Here is a 27,829-nt window from a genome sequence, read left to right on the forward strand (position 1 = left end):
CGGTACCTCCCGATATTCGGTATTTTGATGATTTTAGGTTCACTATTCACCAGAATTGTTTCAAATTTCGTATTTGAAGTTCGTAATGGATACTACAGCCTATGACAGAAAATTGTCTATGCAGGTCAATGTCTTCGTATAGCCCCCATATAACGGTACCTCCCAATATACGGTATTTTGATGATTTTAGGTTCACTATTCACCGGAATTGTTTCAAATTTCGTATTTGAAGTTCGTAATGGATACTACAGCCTATGAAAGAAAATTGTCTGTGCAGGTCCATGTCTTCGTATAGCCTCCATATAACGGTACCTCCCAATATTCGGTATTTTGAAGATTTTAAGTACAATACCCACCGAAATTGTTTGAGATGTCGTATTTGAAGTTCGTAATGGATTCTACAGCCTGTGACAACAAATTGTCTATGCTGGTCCAGGACTTCGCACAGCTCCGATATAACGGTACCTCCTCCCTATATATGATATTTTGATGATTTTATCTACATTATTCACCGCTTATTTCATGTTTCGTATTTGAATATTGTAATGGCTTATGACAAACAATGCCTATGTAGGTCCACGTCGTATAGATCCCAATATAACGTATATATTCGCTATTTTTAATATTTTAATAGAATTTTTTAAGGATTTTATTTTTTGAAAATTTCCAAATGCGTTCCAAATTGTGGAGGGTATTCAAAGTTCGGCCCGGCTGAACTTACTGCTTTTTAACTTTTTTTTTTTTTTTTTGGTATTTAAAGTTCGGAACTTAGCTGCTTTTTTACTTGTTCTTAAAAAGATCGCGTTTGATGGGTAAGAAGTCTTTCAAAAATATTTTTCCGATTTGATGGCTCAAATAGCCCTGAAAAAAATCGTTAAAAAATACACATATAATGTCTTAGAAAGTTTTTTTACAAAAAAAAAAATCTTAAAAATTCCCCGATCATGGGTCAGACAGGCCATTTAACGGAGATTCTTAAAAATCCATGCTTATAGATCAGATGGTCCTTGGAAAAAAAAACAGTGCTAAAATTCAGATGTTCCTGAAAATTAATTCGTAAAAATCCACGATTGTCCTAGGAAGCTTTTCTTTACAATCTTTTCAAACCTACCTTTGATGGTTCAGTTGGTTGGAGGTAACAGATAAAGTGGTCCACTATATCCCATCTTCCCACCAGATCGTGTGTTAATAGGAATATTATGATTTTTTAAAATTTTGATCCTTTTTGGAGAAGACACGAGAAGGAGCGGTCCGTTCATTTCACACATGATCTAGCTTTGATAAAATAATTAGGATTTTCAAGGTTTCACAAAATCATAAGATCTTTTCGGTTTCTATGAACATTCGGAACTTTTCTGAGAGAAGTTTAAAAGTTTAAAAGGGAGTGAACATATGACGTACGAACCTTGGACCAAACCGGATTTTTTTTCAAGTTTTGACCTTTTATGGGGAGATCCAAAAAAGATATGAAAAAAAATTATTAATTTTTTTTTAAATCAACGTTACAAATTTTTTTAAAAATCCGTGGTCGTTTTTAGAGTTATTGTGATTGTTGTACTAAATGGTGTGTTTGGGACTAACATAAAAAGGGACATTTCTTTGCTTCCCATACCAGTCTTAAAAGCCCATGCCTACTCAGGCCCATCTTCATGTTACTGTTTTCATGTCGAACATTTTAGCGTTAATTTGTTTTAAAAATGTTCATCTTTAATCTGTTTCTTGTTTCAAGTTGTCTGTTTTTGGGACTGTTTATGCCATGGCTAATTGTTGTTGTTTATATTAACAACAAGATGAAAAAAGAAACAACAATATTCTGTTTTTTTTTTTCATTGTAAGTTTTGTTTTTTTTTTCGACATTTTCGACTCTTCAAAGTTTGTTTTCTCAATTTTAATTTAATTTATTTCACAACAACAATGGCGATAACAACATTTAAAACAAAATTTAGTAATTGTTTGGAGAATAAAAGCGTATTCGTGTAAGGAAAAATGTTCACTTGAAAATTTGTTGAGTGTGGGTATTTTTTCGGGGTTTTCCGGTTTTTTCACTAGTCCGCCAGTTTTCCGAATACGTTTACTCATTCATTCATTCATGATGTCATTCATTCACTGATGGAGCTGCTGCTCTGTAAATGTGTGTTTTGTTGTTGCTACTAAATTTTGAGTGAGCGTTTAGCTCGCTAGTTAATATAAACACCATGATTTTGTTATGGGTCGTTACATTTACATTAACGTCGTCGTCGTCGTCGTCGTCATCATCGACACTGGCGTTGTAAACGTGTAATAAAATATAATTTAATTAATTGCATTAATTACTCTAAATGTTGTAATTTAAACGCTGTAACAATTGCTAATGATTTTTCAGAAATTAAGAAAAAAAAAAAAACAAAAAAACAAAGGCAGCAAAGCTTCATGGAATACTTTTTGGGATGTGGGACTCCATTCGTGGATTTTTAAGACAATCAGATTTACCAAACAGGGTCTTAAAAATACTTCTTAAAGACTATCATGGGCAGTAAATGTAATTTTTTTATACCCTCCACCATACTATAGAGAATATATTAACTTTGTCATTCCGTTTGTAACTCCTCGAAATACTCATGTCAGACCCAACAAAGTATATTCTTGATCAGTGTAATATTCTAAGTCGTTTTAGCGATGATCGTCTGTCTGTCTGTCCGTCTATTGTAATAAAGCTATCTTTCGAACGAATTGAGATACAAGCTGAAATTTTGCACACATGTTTATTTTTACAGTAGGCAGGTTAAGTTCGGCCATGTAGGTCCACGTCTTCGTATAGCCCCCATATAACTGTACCTCCCGATATTCGGTATTTCGATGATTTTAGCGACACTATTCACCGGAATAGTTTCAAATTTAGTATTTGAAGTTTGAAATGGATACTACAGCCTAAGATAGAAAATTGTCTGTGCAGGTCCACGTCTTCGTATAGCCCCTATATAACTGTACCTCCCGATATTTGGTTTTTTATGATTTTAGCGACATTATTAATCGGAATTGTTCAAAATTTCGTATTTATAGTTCGCAATGGATACTACAGCCCAAGACAGAAAATTGTCTGTGCAGGTCCACGTCTTCGTATAGCCCCCATATAACGGTACCTCCCTATATTCGGCATTTTTATGATTTTAGCGACATTATTCACCGGAATTGTTTCAAAATTGGTATTTGAAGTTCGTAATGAATACTACAGTCTGTGACAGAAAATTGTCTGTGCGGGTCCAGGTCTTCGTATAGGCCCCATATATCAGTACCTCCCCATATTCGGTATTTTGACGATTTTAGGTACAATACCCACCGAAATTGTTTGAAATGTGGTATTTGAAGTTCGTAATGGATGCTACAGCCTGTGACAGAAAACTGTCTATGCTGGTCCAGGTCTTTGCACAGCTCCAATTTAACGGCACCTCCTTATATACGATATTTTGATGATTTTAGCTACATTATTTACCGTTTATTTCAAGTTTCCAATTTAAATATGGTAATGGCTTATGACAAACAATGCCTATGTATGTCCACGTCGTATAGACCCCAATATGACGGCTATATTCGGTATTTTTAAAATTTTAACAGCATTTTTCAAGGATTTTATTTTTTAAAAATTTCCAAATTCGTTGCAAATGGTGGAGGGTATTAAAAGTTCGGCCCGGCCGAACTTAGTGCTTTTTAACGTGTTTTTTTAAGAATATTTTAGTGGACAATACAGCCGCCGCTTGTGGTATTTTTATACCCTCAGCCATATGGCAACAGAGGGTATATATCATTTGATACGGCCAAAACGTGCCTAGTCGAAATAACGGTTTTAGACCCTAGGTCTCTTTGGACCAAATCCGTTTCAGAACATTTGGAGTCGATCTAGCGATGTCCGTCCGTCCGTCTGTCTGGCTGCTGCGCACGATAACTCTTGAAGGGAGTATCCGATTTGGTCCAAACTTGATACATCGTAATATTTTTGTCAAACTTAGATCGAGTTCGGAGATGGGCAATATCGGTCCACTCCTTCTGGTACCTCTCCCACAAAAGGTCGAAATTTTCAAAAAATTTATTTTTTGCACAGAAAGAGAAGCAATAAACCGATTTTGCCCCAACTTTGCATATCTTAATATTTGCGTCAGTGTTACGTCAAGTGTGAAAATGGGCAATATCGGTCCACTCCATCAAGTACCTCCCCCACAAATGGTCAAAATATTGAATAATTACAACTCTCATAATATGTGATGTAAGAGTCCGATTGTCTTCAAATTTCACACATGCCAATATTTATATTAACCCAAGGTCCGGTGTTAAGATGGAATATATCGGTCCACTCCTTCTGGTACCTCCCACACAAATGATCAAGATTTTCAAAAAAATAAAATATATAAAAAAAAATATTTTCTGCACAGAAAGAGAATCGATAATCCGATTTTGTTCCAACTTTGCAAATCCTGATATTTACATCAGTTCTAGGTCAGGTGCAAAAATGGATAATATAGGTCCACTCCATCAAGTACCTCCCCCACAAAAGGTCGAAATTTTGAATATTCATCACGCTCTTAAAACACTTGAACACGATTCCATTCCAAAGAATCCGAAATAAACATCCAGTTCTCTTCATATTACACACGTCCCATTATTTCTACTAACTCAAGATCTGGTGTGAAGATGGGATATATCGGTCCACTCCTTCTGGTACCTTCCCCACAAAAGGTCAAAATTATGAGTATCCATGAAGCTCATAAAACGCAAAATTATCATCCGATTCTATTCAGACTAGGATGATGTATTTTATCTGTATTAGATGAAGTGTGAAAATGGAATACTTCGGTCCGCTGTATCTGTTACCTGACGCATATTTCCATTTTCCGAAAAGGTGCACATACCTCATATAAAGTACAAGAAGTAGTCGATATAGTCCAAATCTGTCACGTTCGTAACTCAAGGCTGAGGGTATACATCTGTCGGCAAAACCGACTGATACTATTTTACTTGTTTCTACTAACATCAGGAATTGTTATTTATTTATTTTTTTTAAAAGGCATTCTCGGTTTTTATCGTGGGATTTTCGAAGATTATTTTGGGATGTGTTTGAAGGATTATCAAAGGTAATGATGATAGGTAGTGATAACCTCGAAATGGGGTTTACCATTGCCAATTTTCACGAATCTCTTAATTTTCCATAATTTTCTCCAAGCACTCAGATTTTGCTCTTCCATATTACGCCCAATATGGATTCTGTGCACTTGTCTACTTCCTGTGCCAGCCAGCGGATGATCAACGGGTCTATTTAAGCCCACTTATGTTCACCAAAATTAAATGCATTTAAGCAGCAGCAGCAGCAACAACAACAAAAACCCAAAACAACACCAATAACATTAACTACCGTTCATATGAATATGCAAAACACTAAATTATCAACAACAACAACAACTACATAATAAGCCCACAACTCTCATGGCACACTGAACTCCAGTTTGAGGAAGTTGTGAAGAAGTCCGACGACGGATTTACGGTTTAACTACGACGACTGTGATGCAAATTTAAAGTCGGAGCAGAGAGATAGACAAACAGACAGACGGACAGAAAAATAAACAACCTGACAATAAAGATGACGACCTAACTGACATGGCAAACTAGGCAAAAGTTTAACTAAAAAATTGGTTTTCCACAAAAAAAAAAGAAAAACTAACAACAAAAAATACTTCTTCAACAGCCTCCAAAATCCCAGCCAAAGCTTTAACAAATCTTGCCAAGCAACTGTTTGTTGCCTTAATCAAAAATAAACGAGTGTGAACGTTTATGGGTACCCCCTCCACCCAGGCTATCCCTCCCCAGTTGCATCCAAATTATATACTACGCCCAATACAATTGAGAGAAAAAAAAAAACGTTTGAACACCCACCTACAATTTTTCGGTTACGTCGTACGCGTGGTAGATTGACAAGCAAACAAGCCGAGCGAGCGAGTGAGTGGAACGTCTATGTTTGTTTGTTTGTTTGCGGTGTGTTTACAACAACCACGCTTTTGCTAAGGTGCATCTTTTTTCTACCGCCTGCCAGCCAGTCAGCCACTCATTCATTCATTCATTCATTCATGCAGATTTGGCGAGTGAGCCAGGCCACTGGCCTCAGTCAAGTCATTCATTCATGAATTTAAGTTGGCCGCCCAACTTGGTTTTTGTCCAAATCATAGTTTTGGCAAAAAAAGACGACGACGTTAAAGCCCACTTAAAAATTTGTAGAAAAAAAAAACTAAATTGGCCAAAAAAAAAAAAAAAAAAACAGATTTTTGCCAGACAGTCTGGTGACCACAGAATAGCAACATTGTTGTTGCTGTTTCCAATTCTGCCGACAGTGGCGACCCGGGCATGTAGGTGAGTGATTTGAACGCTGAATGGAATTGCAAGAAAATGCAACAGAGGAAATGAAAGTTGGATAATAAAATTTTTGGAAGTCATGCATCCTTGCAAAGAGTTCAACGGCGGAACCAGGAAAAACCACCAATATTTTTTTCGCAGTTATCAATGACATGGATTTTTAAAGATTTTTTTTCAAGGATTTTTTAAATAATTTTTTTTTGTACTTTTTAAGCATTTTTTGCAGTTATCAATGACATAGATTTTTAAAGAATTTTTTTCAAGGATTTTTTGGGGACTAATAGGCAACGAGTGTACTTTTTAAGCATTCAATGACTCTTTAAGAATATTTGTTAAGAGTCGAGGATGTAAAAAATATTTTTTAAGGACCAAATGTAACGGTGATTTATAAAGAATATTTTTCCAAGTACGAACGACAACGTGGATTTTTAAAAAAGGACAAACAACAATGTGTGTTTTTAAAGAAAATGTTTGGAAGGACCATTGGAAACGAGGAAACGAAAAAAAAATATTTTTAAGGATCAACAGCAAAGTAAGTTATCAAAGATTTTTTTTCAAGATCAATCCAAGCCGCCTGTCAAGAATTCTTTTTTTTAATGTCCGTCAAGATAAATTTAAATTTAATTAGCAAAGACACAAACCAAGGTGATTTTTTCTCCGGTTCGCAAAGGGTTAATAAAAAGAGAGAGAGAGAAAGAGAGAGAGGGAGAGGGAGTGATAGAGAGTAGTAAACCAGAGAAAAATTAAAGGTAAATTAAATTATATTAGTTTTCATCAAATTTTATAATTTTTCGTACAAATTTCAAATTTAAAATGAAATCACTAAATAAAAACCTAATTACAAGTTACGTTGAAAAACTTTGAAACCCTTAACTCTACATTTAAACCGAGAATAAAATATTTAAAAATGAAGCGGTGTCGTGGCTGTGCACAAATGAAAGGTCTCGAGGAGTACTAAAGTTTTTCAACGTAAATTTTAATTAGGTTTTTATTTAGCGATTTCATTTTAAATTTGAAATTCTCTGGTTTACTACCCTCTATCACTCTCTCTCTCTCTCTCTCTCTCTCTGTATTAAACCTTTGCGAACCGGAGAAAAAAATCACCTTGGTTTGTGTCTTTGCTAATTAAATTTAAATTTATCTTGACGGACATTCTTTTTTAATACTTTTCAAGGAACGACCCAGATTGTCAAAGGTAGATTTTTTTAAAAGGGCCATCTGAGCCATATTTGAATTTGTTTTTAAATATTTTTCAAGATCGTCTTAGCTATCAAAAGTGGAGTTTTTAAAAATATATTTCAAGGACCATGACAGCCATAAAACGTATATTTTTTTTCAATTTTCAAAGATTATCTGATTCGTTAAGCCTATATTCTGTAAAAATAATTTTTAAAGATTTTTTAGCTATTAAACGTGGATTTTTGAAAAATATGTTTCAGGGCCCATCAGAGTTATCAGAAGTGACTTTTTTAAAATTATTTTTCAAGGGCCATCTGATTTATTAGACGTCATAGAAAATGGATTTTTTTTTAAATATTTTTCATGGACCTTCTGATTCATCAAACGTTGATTTTTTTAAAATATTTTTCAGGGCCCATCAGAGTTATCAGAAGTGACTTTTTTAAAATTATTTTTCAAGGACCATCTGATTTATTAGACGTCATAAAAAATGGATTTTTTAAAAATATTTTTCATGGACCTTCTGATTCATCAAACGTGGATTTTTTAAAAGATTTTTCAGGGCCCATCAGAGTTATCAGAAGTGACTTTTTTAAAATTATTTTTCAAGGACCATCGGATTTATTAGAGGTCATAAAAAATGGATTTTTTTTTAAAATATTTTTCATGGACCTTCTGATTTATCAAAAGTGGATTTTTTAAAAATATTTTTCAGGGCCCATCAGAGTTATCAGAAGTGACTTTTTTAAAATTATTTTTCAAGGACCATCTGATTTATTTGACGTGGATTTTTTAAAAGATCTTTATCAAGGAACATTTTAGTCATAAAAAATGGATTTTTTAAAAATATTTTTCATGGACCTTCTGATTCATCAAACGTGGATTTTTTAAAAATATTTTTCAGGGCCCATCAGAGTTATCAGAAGTGACTTTTTTAAAATTATTTTTCAAGGACCATCTGATTTATTAGAGGTCATAAAAAATGGATTTTTTTAAAAATATTTTTCATGGACCTTCTGATTCATCAAACGTGGATTTTTTAAAAATATTTTTCAAGGACCCTCTGAGACAAATGTTAATTTTTTTAAATATCTTGTCAAGGGCCATTTGAACCGTGGATTTTTTAAAAATATTTTTTCAAAGACCATTATTGTCATCAAACGTGAATTTTTTAAAAATATTTTTCGAGGACCCTTTGAGACAAACGTTAATTTTTTTAAATATCTTGTCAAGGACCATTTGAAAAGTGGATTTTTTAAAAATATTTTTTCAAGGACCATTTGTGTCATCAAACGTGGATTTTTTAAAAATATTTTTTAAGGACCCTCTGAGACAAACGGTATTTTTTTTAATATCTTGTCAAGGACCCTCTGAGACATACGTTAATTTTTTTAAAAATATTTTTTAAGAACCCTCTGAGACAAACGGTAATTTTTTTAAATATCTAGTCAAGGACCCTCTGAGACAAACGTTAACTTTTTTAAATATCATGCCAAGGACCATTGAACCGTGGATTTTTTAAAAATATTTTTCAAGGACCCTCTGAGACAAACGTTAATTTTCTTAAATATCTTGTCAAGGACCCTCTGAGACAAACGTTAATTTTTTTTAAATATCTTGTCAAGGACCATTTGAAACGTGGATTTTTTAAAAATATTTTTTCAATGACCATCTGTGTCATCAAACGCAGATTTTTTAAAAATATTTTTTACGGACCCTCTGAAACAAACGGTAATTTTTTTTAAATATCTTGTCAAGGACCCTCTGAGACAAATGTTAATTTTTTTTAAATACTTGTCAAGAACCATTTGAACCGTGGATTTTTTTAAAATATTTTTCAAGGATCATCTGAATCATTAAAGATGGATTTTTTAAAAATATTTTTAAAGGAAGGAGTGATCAGACCTGGATTCTTTAAAAATATTCCTCAAATACCATCTGAATCGCCAAACGTTAATTTTTTATATACTTTTTAAGGACCACCAATTGGTGTTGGATTGTTTTTTTTTTAATATTCTTAAACATGGATTTTTTAAAAATATTTGTTAAGTACTACTTAGCTATCAAATGTTTTTTTTTTTAGAAAAATCTGGCTTATATACCAGATTTTTAAGGACAATTTTTCTAAGACCTTCTTAGCAATCAAACATGGACTTTTTTTGAACAATATTTTTTATTTTAGCCATCAAGCCAGGATCTTTTAAGGAAGATTGTTCTGAGCCTTAACAGTTGCAATTTTTTAATTTCCTATTTGTTGGGCCAACCAAGCCATTATATGTGGCTTTTAAGGATATATTTCAAGGACCATCGTGGATGTTTAAGGTTTATTTTTCAAGGAACATCTAACCTATAAATATACATTTTTTAGAAATATTTTAAAGAACCATTATTGCCATCGAATGTGGAATTTTTAAGAACATATCTACGATCGCCTGACCTAAAAACGTGAATCTTATAAATATGGACTTTTAAGAATATTTTTTCAAAGACCATCTAAATTATAGATGGGGATTCTTATGTGGATCATTTACCCAACGTCGATCTTTTTAAGTGATCTTTTAAAAGAAACTTGTGAGCCATCAAAATTGGATTTTTTTAAGACTGGGGCCTTTAAGCCTTTAGCCTTTAAACTTGGCCTTTTAAAATATGTTTTTACTAACTATTTTGAATAACAAGTTTTGCGAAATTCCATTTAAAAATCGTCCCCTTTTCCCTCCACCATATACAGGGTGAGATGAAACAAGTAAAAAAACATTAAGTTCGGCCGGGCCAAACTTTTAATACCCTCCACCTTAAGGTAAAAGAAACATTAGAAGAAATGTGGCAAAAACCATTAAAATGCCGAATATCGGGAGGTACCGTTGTATGGGGCTACACCAAAACGTGGACCTATAATTACAATGTTTCGCTACACGAACTAGGACTCATTATGACCCACAAATACCAATTTTTAGACAAATCAGTGAAAAAATGTGGCAAAAACCATAAAAATACCGAATATCGGGATGTACCGTTATATGGGGGCTATATCAAATCATGGACCCATGCATGCAATGTTTCCCCACCGAAGCTGGAACCCATTATGACCACCAAATACCAATTTTCAGACAAATACGTGAAAAAAATGTGGCAAAAACCATCAAAATACCGAATATCGGGAGGTACTGTTATATGGGGGCTATACCAAATCATGGACCCATACATGCAATGTTTCGCCACCGGAGCTGGAAACCATTATGACCCACAAATACCAATTTTTAGACAAGTCCGTGAAAAAATGTGGCAAAAAAAAAATTAATATACCGAATATAGGGAGGTACCTTTATATGGGGGCTATACCACAACGTGGACCTATACATGCAATGTTTTGCCACACGCTCAGGGACCCGCTATGATCTACAAATACCAATTTCTAGACAAATCCGTGAAAAAATGTGGCATAAATCATCAAAATACCGAATATCGGGAGGTACCGTTATATGGGGACTATACCAGAACGTGGACCGATATATCTCATTTTCAATACCAACCATCCTAGACACAATGCAAATAGCTCTGCTAAATTTTTGCGCTCTACGTCAAATAATGTGGGCTGTATCGTGATTTCAACAGACAGACAGACAGACGGACAGACGGACATCGTCAAACCGACTTTGAATTTTATGCTGAGGTCAGCTGAAAATGTGCACACCTACGGTTGGCCACCAGAACTCAAGCGCCGGCCATGGTGATGGTGTGGGCCGCCATAACAGCCTATGGTCGCCTTCGCTCGTATTAATCGACCGTGACATCAGAATAAATGCCGAATAATATCGCGAAAATATTCTGGAAGGTGTACCTCCACTTCTCTTTTTACCTTCTCAAAATGTCATTAAGATATATCTTCAGCATTTGATTTTGCTTAATTAATTAAAAATTCAATATCTGTCCCCTTCCCCACCAATGCCGCGGTGTTATCTTTGTCACATTTGAACAAATCTCGGGCACGACAATTTGTGTAGGGGGATAATGACTACCAGTCAGTAAGTCAGTCAGTCAGCCAGCCAACCATTTAAGTCGCCGGAATGGAGGTGGTTACAGATGAGTTACATGTTAAGTTTGGTTTGTTTATTGGTGAAATTCCCAAAACGGCAGATGTTTGGTTTTCCAACACATATATCTTTCTACCAAAAAAAAAGACGATAGATGAGGTTAATGAAATGCAAAACGAAGGAAAAGAGAATCAATGAAGAAATATTGTCAATTAATATCCGCTTTAGATAACTAGCTTAGCAATGGTCAAATGCTTGTGATCTTTTGGAGGCAGGCAGCAGCACCTGTGTGGTGATGGACTTTTCATGTGACATATTTGGCCAATAAACGAATATAAGATGTTTTGAAATTGTGTAATATTTTTTTTTATCAAAATACATGAGATGTCGAATAAAAAAATGCAATGCAACCTACTTCAAACTTAATTCTGCAATATGAAATCTGGTTAGTTTTCTAACAATCAATTCAAAATTAATATTCACAAAAAAATCCATAGGTACGTATTTTGAATTTTCCTAAAATTTTTAACTAAAAAATTCTTACTATATTTAACAAATAAAAAAGCTATAAGTTTGAGTAAAAAAGCTATAAAATCCGTTAAAAATTCTTTTAAAATAATAAAATTACAGAATATAGTCGTTATATACGACGACGTGGATCTGCATAGGCAAAATATTCAAATGCGATACTTGAAAAAGAAATCGGGGAGTAATGCAGGTAAAATCATCAAAATACCGAATATAGGGAGGTACTAATATATGGGGGCTATGCCAAAAGGTGGACCTGTGCAATTTCCTGTCTTAGGCTGTAGTATCCATTTCGAAGTTCAAATACCATATTTGAAACAATTCCGGTGAATAATGTCGCTAAAATCATCAAAATACCGAATATCGGGGAGTATCGTTACATGGGGGCTATACGAAGACGTGGACCTGCACAGAATATTTTCTGTCTTAGGCTGTAGTAATCATTATAAAATTCAAATACCAAATTTGAAATAGTTCTGGTAGATACTGTCACTAAAATCATCAAAATACCGAATATCGGGAGGTACCGTTATACAAGGGCTATACGTAGACGTGGACCTGCACAGACAATTTTCTGTCTCAGGCTGTAGTATCCATTACGAACATCAAATACCAAATTTGAAACAATTCCGCGTGAATAATGTCGCTAAAATCATCAAAATACCGAATATCGGGAGGTATCGTTATATGGGGACTATACGAAGACGTAGACCTGCATAGACAATTTTCTGTCTTAGGCTGTAGTATCTATTACGAACTTTAAATACCAAATTTGAAACAATTCCGGTGAATAATGACGCTAAAATTATCAAAATACCGAATGTGTTGAGAGGTACAGCTATGTGGGGACTATACGAAGGCGTGGACCTTCATAGACAATTTTCTGTCTTAGGCTGTAGTATCTATTACGAACTTTAAATACCAAATTTGAAACAATTCCGGTGAATAATGTCGCTAAAATCATCAAAATACCGAATATCGGGAGGTACCGTTATACAAGGGCTATACGAAGACGTAGAGATGCACAGACAATTTTCTGCCTTAGGCTGTAGTATCCATTTCGAACTTTAAATACCAAATTTGAAACAATTCCGGTGAATAATGTCGCTAAAATAATCAAAATACTGAATATCGGGAGGTACGGTATATGGGGACTATACGAAGACGTAGACCTGTACCGACAATTTTCTGTCTTAGGCTGTAGTATCCATTACGAACATCAAATACCAAATTTGAAACAATTCCGTTGAATAATGTCGCTAAAATCATCAAAATACCGAATATCGGGAGGTATCGTTATATGGGGGCTATACCAAAACGTGGACCTACCAAAATTCAAACGTGGACCTACCAAAACTCATGCAGATATACACTTGAGTAAAATGTTATCAATTTACTTGATTTCGTTCGGAAGCTAGAATGATTTTCACAGACGGATAGAAGATCGAAGGGACATCGCTAAATCGACATAGAATTTTATACTGATTTACTGATATATATACTTTGTGGGGTCTAAAATGTATATTTCGAGGTGTTACGAACACCATACTATGGTGGACAGTATAAAAAGGAAGAAATACATATTTAGAAAGCCCAAAATTCCTTCAGAGAAAACAACGTTTTAGACTGTCTCCATTTAGCTACAAATTGTGTTTAGAAACCGATAATTCCTTAAAGCTTTCTAAAAATTGTCTTGAATGGAAACGGCTTTTGTGTCCTGCCGTACGAAAAAATGGAAAATTTAAAAATATCTTAAAGGCAACCACTCTAACTGTTGGAACTTGTAGATTCCTCAAATAAAATCTCGTCCAGAAAAAGAAATTCATTGACCCTTTTAAGGTAACCAAAATTTTTGAATGGCAAATAGAAGCAAATATTTTAGACGCCCTCGTGAGAACCCCAAAAAATGACTAAAAATCTATTTAGGAAGTCTAAAAATGCATAAAAACTAACCTATTAGACCCTTCCAAGAAGCACACAAATCATTAGCAGCACATTTCAGACCCGCTTGGAATCTAAAACAAAGAACTTTAATAAGTCTCCAATAAAAAAAAAAAAAATTATAATAAATCTAATTCGCATCCTTCTCGACTACCTCCACCCTAATATGTGAAAGGCTTTTCATTCATATGCTGTTTGCAATCGTTTACGATGTGTTACATTGTTGACATAGTTTGACGGCATTAAACAGTCATTGGCGTTAGCTTTTCCTCGTTTTGTTTTGTTTGTTTATTCTCATATTATTGTTATTGCAAATAATACCTCCCGCTAGTGCAAAAATGGAATTAACAATAAATAAACAAATAGTAATTTATAGGAGGCGGTATAAGCGATTGCAAAATATACTTCGTTAAGAAAAAAAAAACATAATAATAAAATAATTCTAATAATAATAAAAATAATATTTATAATAACATAGAGCTGTAAGAATAATTACGGATAATTACGAATAATTCAGCAGAGCTAAGCGAAGAAAAGAAACCAACAAAGAGAGAACAAATAAACTCGAAAACAATGATATTTGGTGCCAGCTTTCAGAGACACCATCGGAAAAAATTTTCCATCCAAATTTTATGACTTTTCCAAATTTTCAAATTTTTCCACAAAAAAAGCTTATTACCAAGTAATGGGCTTATGAAGTATATTTGGGCACCAGTAACCATTTACATAATGAATGTGAGTTATATTGCCTTGTAACTTTTTATACCCTCCACCACACGTAGTATGGAGGGTTTATTAAGTTTATCATTCCGTTTGTAACTCATCGAAATAATATATATTCTTGATCAGCGTAAAATTCTAAGACGAATTAGCCCTGTCCGTCCGTCTGTTATAACCACGCTAGAGCCAAAACTAATAAAGATAGGAATCTAATTATACCCTACAACACTATGTGTTGGGGGTATTATAAGATTGATTGGGCCAGAATTTATGTAACACCTCGAAATATTGGTTTCCCATATAGGAAAGTATATATGGATCTTCCTAGCTCGCCGAGCTGAGTCGATCTAGCTATGTATGTCCGTCCGTCCGTCTGTCCATGTTAATTTGTAATCACGCTACAGGTCGCAATTATGGCCCGATTCTAACGAAATTTTGCACGAAGGTGGGGTTAGGGCGAGAATAGAAGTCTATTTCTTTTGGAGATGATCGCCAGATGTTTAGGGGTTGAAATGGACCAAATACTGAAAAAATCTCGGATTTTGCAGTAACTGTGCAGGTCGCAATTATAGACCAATCGACGCGGAATTTCGCATGTAGCTAAAGTTTAGGGCGTGGAAGAAGCCTACCAATTTGGGTGGTCATCGGATAATATTTAGAGGGTAAAATAGACCATATCTTTGGTGTTGAAAAAAATTTCATTAAACCGCGAATATTTTAAATCCCGGCGAAGTCACGAAGCCATGACAAGGTTACTTCTGATCTTTACACTGATGTTAACATCCAAAAAATCGGATATATAGCAAAATATGTGCGATATATATGTCTATCAAAGAAGATATGCTTGAAAGATCTCTTATATGTCGAGAACGGCTGAACTGATTTCGACAGTTCTCATTAATTCAGAATGGCCTCTTGGCAGGAAAGAAACAACGTCTAAAAAATCGCATAAAAATATCTCTCTAAAGATGAAAATATTGATTTTGTAACATTTTCTCATATTTTTCAATTTTGTCTTATTTTTTGGCATATTTTCATTTTGAATTAAACATTTGGTAATATTTCTACAGCTAACAAAACTAAGTAGTTAGGATATCAGGATATCATATACAGATCGCATTATGGCACGATCCTTACGAAATTTTGCATGGGGATAAGGTGAGGGTCAGAATAGAAGCCTACTCTTTTTGGAGATGATCGCCATATATTTAGGGGTTGAAATGGACCGAAAAACTACAAAATTGTCAGCAGGTCATAATTATCGCCCGATCCTCACGCACATTTGGATGGGGGTTACCGGACATTGCAAAAGCCAAGCAGTTTTGGATGGCCATCCAAAAATATTCAATGTGTGAAATAGTTTGCCATCTTTTGTAGACAAAATACGAAAATGTCCATTCCAGTGACTTTTTGGAGAATTCACAAATACAGGAAAGACGCACTTCTGGCTATTTCGTTAACGCTGATTTCGTGGAAGAATATAGTCAAATGTCTGTATCTCATATAGATGCGTTTCAGTCAAAAACCAATAATAAATGCTAATCTTTTGCCACTTCTGAGATTATAGGTCTTTAGGAAATATTGGTTCCAGATCTAGGAAGACCATTTAAGTGCAACATCTTCCAATAAATTGGAAATGAGCAAATTAGTTTAAGTTGCTATTATTCGAAAATTAGAGAACGAAACCTGATGGTTTTCTTTTATTATTTGTCACAATATCTTGTGGAATTCTTTCGAGTATCTCGCCTATATAAACTGTATCGTTTATTATAGTATTGTAGGGTATTCAACGATCGGCCCCGCTCGACTTTAGCCTTTGCTTACTTGTCTCAAATCAGTCTTTTGTCTGCAGGCAGGTCAAGTTCGAAGATGGGCTACATCGGTCCACGATATCGTATAGCCACCATATAACGGTATACCCTATATTCCGTATTTTGATATTTTTAGCCAAATTTTTCAATGGAATTGCCTGAAATTCCATACTAACAGTTCATTCTGATTACTTTGCCCCACCCTGGAAGAGTATTGTATCTATAGGTCGTCGATATTGTATATCCCTCATATAACGGTAGCTCCCTATATTCGGTAATTTGATTATTTTAGCTAAATTTTTTAATGGAATTGTCTAAAAATCCATACTAGAAGTTCTCTCTAGGCACTTTACCCCCTGGAAGAGAAACAAACGCCTATATAGGTCTACGATATCGTATAGCCCACATACAACGGGACATTTAGGGACATTATTCACCGAACTTGTTTGTATTTAGAATTCATAACAGGTACTGCAGCCTATGACAAAATATTGCGAATGCAGGCGCATATATTCATATAGCCTCCATATAACGTTGGCTCCCAAAATTCGGTATTTTGGATGATTTTAGCGTCATTATTCACCGAAGTAGTTCAAATTACGTATTTAGAGTTCGTAATGGGAACTACGGTCTGTGACAGAAAATTGCCTATGCAGGCCGAGGTCTTCGTATAGACCCCATATATCAGTACCTCCCTATGTTCGGTATTTTGATGATCTTAGGTACAATACTCACCGAAATTGTCTGAGATGTTGTATTTGATGTTCCTAATAGCTACTACAGCCTGTGACATAAAATTGTCTATGCAGGTCCCGGTCTTCGTATAGCCCCCATATAACGGCACCTCCCGAGATTCGGTATTTTGATGATTTTAGTTACATTATTCAACGTTTTTTTTTTGAGGTTTCGTATTAGAATATGATAATGGCTTATGACAAGCAATGTCTATGTAGGTCAACGTCTTCGTATAGACCCTATATTCTATATTCGGTATTTTTTAAATTTTAACAGAATTTTTAATAGATTTATTTATTTATTTTAATTTTTTTTTTTTGAAAATGTCCAAATTAGTTCCAAATGGTGGAGGGTATTCAAAGTTCGTCCCGGCAGAACTTACTTACAAGCAATGTCTATGTAGGTCAACGTCTTCGTATAGACCCTATATTCTGTATTTTTTTAAATTTTAACATAATTTTTAATAGATTTATTTATTTATTTATTTATTTATTTTTTTTTTTTTTTGAAAAATTCCAAATTAGTTCCAAATGGTGGAGGGTATTCAAAGTTCGTCCCGGCAGAACTTACTACTTTTTTCTTGTTTAGTAGTAACACAGAACTTTTAGTTTACTGACAATACAGAGGACATTAATTTTCATTACTAAAGTACTACACAAATATTGCGATGTCTAGGACCAAATATTAACGGACACTTTGTCTATGGCCATTAAGCCTCTTCTACCGATGTAAAACGATCACCATTTTTTGAACGTTTCCTATAACAGACTGAATAAAGAGCAGTTAAAATTTTCAAATTTTTGAAATGTCCATGGGATTTTTATTTATTCAGGATGACTTCTGAGAGAGGAAAAGAAATTTTATGGCTGTGGTCCGATAGTCTACCATATAAATATTGTAATGTGCTAACTTCAAAGAGAACTGCGAGTGAGCCATCTGATGGAGTAGATCGACATATTACAGCTTCATGCGAGATCTAACAGGAATATTTTGAAAAAATCGGACTCTAAATACATTTTTCATGAGAGTTCTTCATATTCTAGATGTAGGTAGATAAATCAGTGGCCAATTATTTCCATAAACACTCTTGATCAGAATTTGATATAAATATGGACCAAGTCGTCCGCGAAAAATCCACCATAATCTAATAAATGAAAATTTTTAAGATGTGCTAAAATTAATAAAAAGAACTAGAGTTTTTGTTATTCAACATTTGGACCATATGTTGGGGAGGTACAAGAAGGTGTGAACCAATATTTCCCATTTTAGCATCTGATCAAATTATTTTCGAAGCAGTTCGATGTTCTACTTTTGATCTCTAATCGCTCAAATTGTATTTTTGCGAAATTTTTACCTTTTTGTGGGGAAGATATCAGAAGGAGGTCACCGATATTTGCATCTCGAAACTCTATCTAGGTTGGGTAAATATACTGCGATGTACCTAGTTATGATGAAATAGCATCCGGTTTTGAGAGTTATCGTGAACCCGAAGCGGCCACACAGATGTACAAGGTTATATCGACTCCAAATGTCCTAACAAGGATTTTGTCTAAAGAGAACTGGGGTCTAAACCCGTTATTTCGAGTTGGCAAAATGCAAACATGATATTTGATACAATCAAAAGTTTATTTAGTCAGCGAATTAACATTTTTATACCCTCCACCATACTATGGAGGGTATATTAATTTTGTCATTCCGTTTGTAACTCCTCGAAATACTCATGTCAGACACAACAAAGTATATATATTCTGTCTGTTTTAATCACGCTATCTTTCGAAAAAATTGAGATAGAAAAATTTTGCACACATGTATATTTTGCCAGTAGGCAGGTTAAGTTCGTAAATGGGCCATGTAGATCCAAGTTATCATATAGCCCCCATATAACGGTACCTCCCGATATTCGGTATTTTGATAATTTTAGCGGCATTATTCCCCGGAATTGTTTCGAATTTGGCATTTGAAGTTCGTGATGGATACTACAGCCTGAGACAGAAAATTATCTGTGCAGGTCCACGTCTTCGTATAGCCCCCATATAACGTTACCCCCCGATATTCGGTATTTTGATGATTTTAGCGACACTATTTACCGGAATCGTTTCAAATTTGGTATTTGAAGTTCGTAATGGATAGTACATCCTAAGTCAAAAAATGAGTCATGTTGGTCCACGTCTTCATATAGCCCCCATATAATGGTACCTCCCGATATTCGGTATTTTGATGATTTTAGCGACACTATTTACCGGAATCGTTTCAAATTTGGTATTTGAAGTTCGTAATGGATACTACATCCTAAGTCAAAAAATGAGCCATGTTGGTCCACGTCTTCATATAGCCCCCATATAACGGTACCTCCCGATATTCGGTATTTTGATGATTTTAGCGACATTATTCACGGGAATTGTTTCGAATTTGGCATTTGAAGTTCGTAATGGATACTACAGCCTAAGACAGAATATTATCTGTGCAGGTCCACGTCTTCATATAGCCCCCATATAACGGTACCCCCCGATATTCGGTATTTGGATAATTTTAGCGACATTATTTATCGGAATTATTTCAAATTTCGCACGTGAAGTTCGTAATGGATACTTCATGCCATGCCAGAAAATTGTCTGTGCAGGTCCACGTTTTCGTATAGCCCCCATATAACGGTACCTGTCGAAATTCGGTATTTTGATGATTTTAGCTACGTTATAAACAGATTTTTCTTCAAGTTTTGCATTTAAATATTGTAATAACTTATGACAAAAGTTGCCCATGCAGGTCCAAGTCGTCCTATAGACATTCGGTATTTTTAAGATTTTAACAGAATTTTTAACGGATTTTTTTTTTTTTTGAAATTGCCAAACGTGTGCCAAATAGTGGAGGGTATTAAAAGTTTGGTCCGGCCGAACTTACAGTTTTTTTATTTGTTGTAATTCGATTTGTAAAATAGAATATCTTCCATGAACCCTATATCTCATCCGTTGTTAATGCTCCTTCAAAATATACTCAGCTCCCTCAAGGTAGGGTATATATTAACGCTAATTCTATTGTAAATAAAAGAAATACATTTTTTATACGCACCCAAGTTGTCACTGGACTGTTGACAGTATTGTCTTCTTTTTGTTGTTGTTGTTGTTTTTTATGATTTGCTCCTGATGCGATTACAAAAACATTGAGCACCTCATAAAACTGTTGCTGATAAACTGTTGCTGCTAATTGACTGACTGGCTAACAATGATGATTGACGAACGTTGCAACAGAAAAACGGACACAAGTGAATTAATTGAAGAAGTTTTTCGTTTTTTTTTTTTTTTTGCACAACAACAACCACAGCACACACGTCACATACAACAATGTTCAGGCAAATAGTCGTCGACAAAATGTCAGACGTGGAGACGTTAACCTGTCATATATCACTCATGCAACGAACGATACGCTTAGAACAACACTGACACTGGCAATGCCGATGATGACTTTTTTCCAGAGAACTATTTGAAAATTTCACAACACTAGAGAAAAAAAAAACGAAACTGATTTCAATACTGAAATTATTGTTTTTTTTTTCTTTTTCAATATAGATTCAGATTTTCGTGGAAATTGTCTGGTGGCTATGTGGGCCAATAACCTGACAAAATATTTCCTTTTTGTTTTCTTTTCGATTTTTCGGATTGCAATTTAAATTTGATTTGTATTCAAATACATCACTTTTAACACTGAATGAGCATAAAATTTGAATTTTTATAGGTTTTCAGTATTGCTCTTATTTTTCGTTTTGTGTTTTGTTTTTATTATTTTTTTGACGCTTGCACAAAACAAAAGCGAACGCAATAAATTTTTTAGCACTATTTTTTATATTTCAATTTTCAATTTCCTTAATTCTTGTGGGCATTTTTTCATTCATCTACTCCCCTCTTTCAAATGCCGGCAGATGATTCCAAAACGACAACTATTTTATTGTTGTTTTTTTTTTCTTTTAATATGCGCTCGATGAAGCGTAAAACAGAACCAGCCGCCACCAACCGTCTAACAAAAATCATAAAACACCACTCGGCCGGACTAAATGACACAAAGACACCTCAGATGTCAAGCTTCTTTGAATTTTATGATTTTCCTATTTTTTACCAAAAACCAAAAAATTGTTAAAAATAAAACGTTTTAATTTTTCGTACAAAACTTTAATTCATTTTAAGTTTTCAACTCAAATATTCCACAGGGTGCCCGTAACGCTAGCTAGACGAACGTGTCAAATGAATTCTTGCGTTCAGCGATCGTAAACAACCGTCACCGTTCAGCGTCTTCAGTAAACTGATCGCGAATGTGTTTGGCCAGTCGTGGGGCTGTTTGAAACGACCAAATGTTGGAATCGTTCCGCTACACTCATGCATCCCAAAGTGCTCTCGCCACACTCGCTCCCATATGTGGAGCGAGTAGCCAAACAACCAAATAAACACACATGGGGTGCACTAACATGGCATAAACATGCAAAGGTGGAAATAGAGTCTACATTACCCCCACGATAGGATCCACATGAAGCAGATCAGGGCACAGTGTTTGGAAACATAATGTTAACAGCTAAATGAAAGAAGAGGTAGTAATCAAAAAAACTTAAGTTCTAAAATAAAAAAAAAACACCGGTAGGGCTTTTAGTAGGGGTCCAGTTCATATTCTTAAAGAAGACCAGCAGGACTTCTTACAGATCTACCACTTGGTGTTCTCAGAAAACAGCAGTTTGTATTATCATAGAAGAGCAATTGGCCTTCTCAGAGAAGAGCACTTGGTCTTCTCAGAGAAGAGAAGTTGGTTTTCTCAGAGAAGAGAATTTGGTCTTCCCAGAGAAGAGCAGTTGGTTTTCTCAAAGAAGAGCAGTTGATCTTCTCAGAGAAGAGCAGTTGTTCTTCTCAGAGAAGAGCAGTTGTTCTTCTCAGAGAAGAGCAGTTGTTCTTCTCAGAGAAGAGCAGTTGATCTTCTCAGAGAAGAGCAGTTGGTCCTCTCAGAGAAGAGCAGTTGGTCCTCTCAGAGAAGAGCTGTTGATCTTCTCAGAGAAGAGCTGTTGATCTTCTCAGAGAAGAGCTGTTGGTCTTCTCAGAGAAGAGCTGTTGATCTTCTCAGAGAAGAGCTGTTGATCTTCTCAGAGAAGAGCAGTTGATCTTCTCAGAGAAGAGCAGTTGATCTTCTCAGAGAAGAGCAGTTGATCTTCTCAGAGAAGAGCAGTTGATCTTCTCAGAGAAGAGCAGTTGATCTTCTCAGAGAAGAGCAATTGATCTTCTCAGAGAATTGCAGTTGGTCTTCTCAGAGAAGAGCAGTTGATCTTCTCAGAGAAGAGCAGTTGATCTCAGAGAAGAGCAGTTGGTCCTCTCAGAGAAGAGCAGTTGATCTTCTCATAGAAGAGCAGTTGATCTTCTCATAGAAGAGCAGTAGATCTTCTCAGAGAAGAGCAGTTGATCTTCTCAGAGAAGAGCAGTTGATCTTCTTAGAGAAGAGCAGTTGATCTTCTCAGAGAAGAGCTGTTGATCTCCTCAGTGAAGAGCAGATGATATTCTCAGTGAAGAGCAGATGATATTCTCAGAGAAGAGCTGTTGATCTTCTCAAAGAAGAGCTGTTGAATTTCTCAAAGAAGAGCTGTTGATCTTCTCAGAGAAGAGCTCTGAGTCATAGAAGAGCACTTGTTCCTCTCATAGAAGAGCTGTTGATCTTGTAAAGAATATAATTTCACCTTCTTAAAAAAGATCAGTTGATCTTCGCAGAGAAAGGCAGTTGGTCTTCTAATACAAGACCAATAGGTCATAGAACACCACTTGATATTTTCGTAGAAGACCAACAGTCTTCTTTGGGAAGATTTAATACGACCAAAAAGTTGTCATGGACGAAACTCGTTTAAAGACATTTTGAATCGACGTAGTCATGCCCGTCCTTCTGTCTGTATCGTAACATATTTAACAAACTTATATAGAATTCGGAGTAATATATAGAATTATGTCATCTCCCACAAAAGTTCAAACAATTTCCAAAAAGACCTCAACATCTCATATTGAGATTGGGGGTACCCCATGGTAACACTTCGATAAGGCATATGACGGGGACGAAAATTGCCCATATTTATGCACTCATACTTCGCTTATCCACACAAAATGTCAAAATAACTCTCTTAAAATGGGAAATCCAAATTCTTGAGAATTGGTCCTGTGGTAACATTTATACCAAACTTAGGCCATGAGCGATCATGGAAAATATTGTGCCACTACTTCTCCTTCCTCCCCCCTATACTCTAAAAAAGGAATACATAAACATGCGGTCAAATTTTGAGGATATTTATTTGTGGAAACACCAACTGGAACTTTCTAACTTGTTATAAAAGGTTTTATCCCTTTTTTAGCCAAAATCTATATTGTTGGAATTCAATCGATAGACAATCTGTTCTCAAAAAAATAATTTTTGGAATTTTATTTTAATAGATTTTTTTCATTCGATTCTATAAATTAAGGACAAATCAAACTATCATATCCATCGATTTCCGTTGCATAGATAGCTACTCAATTGTGTTGTCAATGACAATATTGAGGCACTTTGAAATGGATAAACCATCTGTCACAAATCCAAAACAAATACAGTTTCAAAATATCCCCAATCAATCTCAGATTTATTTCTTAATCCAATAAATATTTGATTTTTGATTGTTCAAAAACACTGTCTAATTGAGAACAGATATCATGTATGAGAATGACTCTTCATTACCGTGTGTGTTTGTGCGCTGTAACCACACAACACTTGAACTCTTCTCTACTTTTATTGAATTATCTACTCTCTGCACCACAACAAACATATCTCTTGCACCTATCCCTTGGGATCTCAAGCAGACACTGAGCTTCATATAAAGGGGGATTTTGGTTTGTTTTGATTTGTTGTTTTCCATTTTCAAGAGGTGTGTGTGTGTGTGCAATAAATCAAAAAGGAATTAAAAGAGTAAAATTTTCAGATATGTTGCAAAGAGAATTTAAGAGCAACATGTTGGAAACGAAACAATATGAGATGTGGTGAGAAAGTAGAAGAAAATACATTCATTTAATTTACTTTTAATTCTTTTTGAATTTTTACTTATTTAAATGTATTATATTTTTCTTTGCAGTATCCAATTAAATTTGTACGAACGTTTATTCCATTTGGGTAAGTCATAGTTTTTACATATCTAGTTATGTTATATTAATAAGTTATTTAATTGGAAGAACGAAAAGAAAACGGGAGAAATTAATACACTTAAACTATATCTTTATATGGCGATAATACCGAACGTAGAGGGATCTATAGAGGCAATATTGATATCAAAAGGCGTCAAAATAGTTTTAAGTTCCTAAGGAATAGGTTTTATGTAAAATAAGACACATTTACAAAAAAACCAGTAAAGAAAGTCCTAAAGTCGGGCGGGGACGACTTTATGATACCCTACACCACTTTGCTAATTTAGTACAGGTCCACATAACAAGTTTTTATGGGAGAATTCAATCATACACGCTATGATTATAATTTAAAGTTCAAAGGACAAAATATGCCGAAGCAGTTGTATCTTTAAATTCGAACTTGTATTGCCCATTTGGTGCAAAAGTAATTTGAAATCAGATAAAGATATATGTGGGAGCTATATCCAAATCTGAACCGATCTCGATAAAATTTGGCAAAGATATTTCTGAGCTGTATTTGATATATTTCCCTGAATATCGTTGTTACGGAGTGCATATTACGGCTGTGGGTAACAAATACAAAAAATCGGATGAACAACATATATGGGAGCTATAGCTATATCTGAACCGATCTTCACCAAATTTGACACATTACCTTCTAAACTCAATTCGGTCGTATGTGCCAAATTTCATCCAATTTGGGAAAATATTAGACGTTTGGTGCACAATAAAAGGTAAATCGGACGAAGTTATATATGGGAGCTATATCCAAATCTGAACCGATCTCGATAAAATTTAGCAAAGGTATTTCTGAGCTGCATTTGACATATTTCCCCAAATATTGTTGTTAAAGAGTGCATATTACGGCTGCGGAGGACAAAAATAACAAATCGGATGAACAATATATATGGGAGCTATAGCTATATCTGAACCGATTTCGATCAAATTTGGCATACTTATTTTCAGGCCTAATTTGGTTGTACGTACAAAATTCCATACTATTCGGGCTGATATTACACGTTTGGTGCACAATAAAAGGCAAATCGGACGAAGATATATATGGGAGCTATATCTAAATTTTTACCGATTATCTCCAATTTCAATAGAGTTCGTCCTTGGGCCAAACAAATGTTGTTTGGAAAATTTCATCTCAATAGGTTATAAATGCGATCTGCATTTTGTTCACAAGAAAGGAAGGACAGATGGACTGTCATGTATAAATCAACTCAGAAAGTGATTCTATGGAGATCCTCAACAGTAACTATGGGTCTATCTCGCTTCCTTCGCCATGTTACAAACAAATGCATAAAGACATAATACCCTTACCACTTTGTGGTGTAGGGTATAAAAAAAGCGGATGACACGATTACACCGTGGTTAACCCGTTTCAAACTGAAATATTTTGCAAAATGTTTACAAAACACCTAAAATTCAGGGCTTAAGACCATTTTCCTTTAGTTTCTTTAGACGAAGTGTGAGTCGCTAAAAATGACTTGATGAATTGGATTACCAACACATTTCTTAACAAGGACATGTCGCAAAAAAAAATTTTGTTCATTCCTGGCTAAGTCCAAAAATTACTACTTATTTATTATACAGGGTGAGATAAAAACAAAACTGCAACAAAGTCAAAAGCTATAATTTTTCATTGTTTTTAAATTTTATTGAATGAAAACAAAAAAATGTGGGAAAAAGCATCAAATTTTAGAATAAGTTTAGATTTGTTCGAATTGGTCACCTTTGGCACGAATTATGGCCTTCAAACGGCCAATGAAACCGTCACACGCAGCCCGATTGTTGCTCTACGGTATTTTGGTCCAATCCCGGCGAAGCGCTTGCTTGAGGTGATCGACACTTTGGTATTTTTTAGTGCCAACCTTGCTTTCCAAAATACTCCGGACACAATAGTCAAACGGATTGGTATTCGGAGATTAAGGTGGCCATCGTACGCTGGAAATGAAACGAGGAACCTCATTTTTTCACCATTTTTGGGTGGCGCGTGCTGAGTGCGATGGTGCTGAGTCCTGTTGGAATGTCCAAGGTCTGCGGCCAAAATGTTTGCGTGCCCAAGGCTTTAATACTCCCTCCAGAATATTTTCGCGATAAACTTCGGCATTTATTCTGATGCCACGGTCGATTAATACGAGCGGAGAGCGATCATCGGCTGTTATGGCGGCCCACACCATCACAATGGCCGGTGCTTGAGTTCTCGTGGTTCACATTTTCAGCTGACCTCTTTGGCAAGTCAACACGATCATCTTTTGTTTACAAACTGCTGGACAACGAATGTTTTCTCATCAGAGCGGAGAAAACCAAATTCTGTAGTTCACCACTTTCGGTCAAGCGAAGCAACTCTTTACCTCATTTGAGTCTATTTTCTTTCTGTTGCGGTGTAGGTTCTTGCACTTTTTGGAATTTCAATGGCTTTACCCCAAGCTCATTTTTCAATATTTGCCGAATGGAACATTGCGATATGTTCAGCTCACGAGCCATTTTACGGCCACTGCGACTCGGGTTTCGATTAAGTCGATTCTTTACTTTTCGAACCATTTCTGCTGATGTTGCTGTTTTCTTTCGTCCACTTCCTTAACGTCAGGCTACACTACCAGTATCACGGTAACGAGCGATTGTACGAGACACAAAAGATTTATTCACATTTAAATGCTGGAGTACTCTAACGATAGCCACTTGTAGTTTTCCCGCCAAATGTAAAGAAATCACGCTTGAATTCCATCAGGAATAATTTTTTTCTGGAAAATTCTCACCAAAATGCTCCTGTAGGCTTGTAAACAATATAATGAGCTGTCACTGGAATAATTTTAACAGCTGTCGGACGTGTGGCTTAGAAATGAAGTTGGTTGCTGTTTTTTCATCTCACCATTAATATTCTTGATCAGCGTAAAATTCTAAGACGATTTAGCAATGTCCGTCCGTCTATCCGTCTGTCAAGCTTCTGAACAAAATGATGTAGATTGATAAAATTTTACTTTTGGTATTGAAAATATGCCATGTAGGTCCACGTTTTGGTATAGCTTCCATATAACGGTACCTCCCGATATTCGATATTTTCATGATTTTAGCGACATTATTCACCGGAATTATTTCAAATTTGGTATTTAAAGTTCGTAATTTCATTTTTTTTGAAAATTGCCAAATTCGTTTCAAATGGTAGAGGGCATACAGCTTTTTTCCTTATTTTGACATTCCTCTGTGATGGATTTATTTAACCAATTTTTATACCCTCCACCATACTATGGAGGGTATATTAATTTTGTCATTCCCAACAAAGTACACATATTCTTGATAAGCGTAAAATTCTAAGACGATTTAGCCATGTCCGTCTGTCTGTGTGTAT

The 27,829-nt window shown here is 35.1% G+C and overlaps 1 protein-coding gene across 1 annotated transcript in view; it reads right to left on the reverse strand.

The window, feature by feature from the left end:
• Positions 1–21,591, reverse strand: part of LOC131804075 (uncharacterized) — a 106,091-nt gene extending 84,500 nt beyond the window's left edge. The window contains exon 1 of the mRNA XM_059126385.1: positions 20,384–21,591. The gene's annotated coding sequence lies outside the window, so the exon portion shown is untranslated. The remainder of the gene's footprint in view (positions 1–20,383) is intronic.
• Positions 21,592–27,829: the final 6,238 nt, after the last annotated feature.

Source organism: Musca domestica, unplaced genomic scaffold (assembly GCF_030504385.1).
Source record: "Musca domestica strain aabys unplaced genomic scaffold, Musca_domestica.polishedcontigs.V.1.1 38, whole genome shotgun sequence".
NCBI classification, from domain to species: domain Eukaryota; kingdom Metazoa; phylum Arthropoda; class Insecta; order Diptera; family Muscidae; genus Musca; species Musca domestica.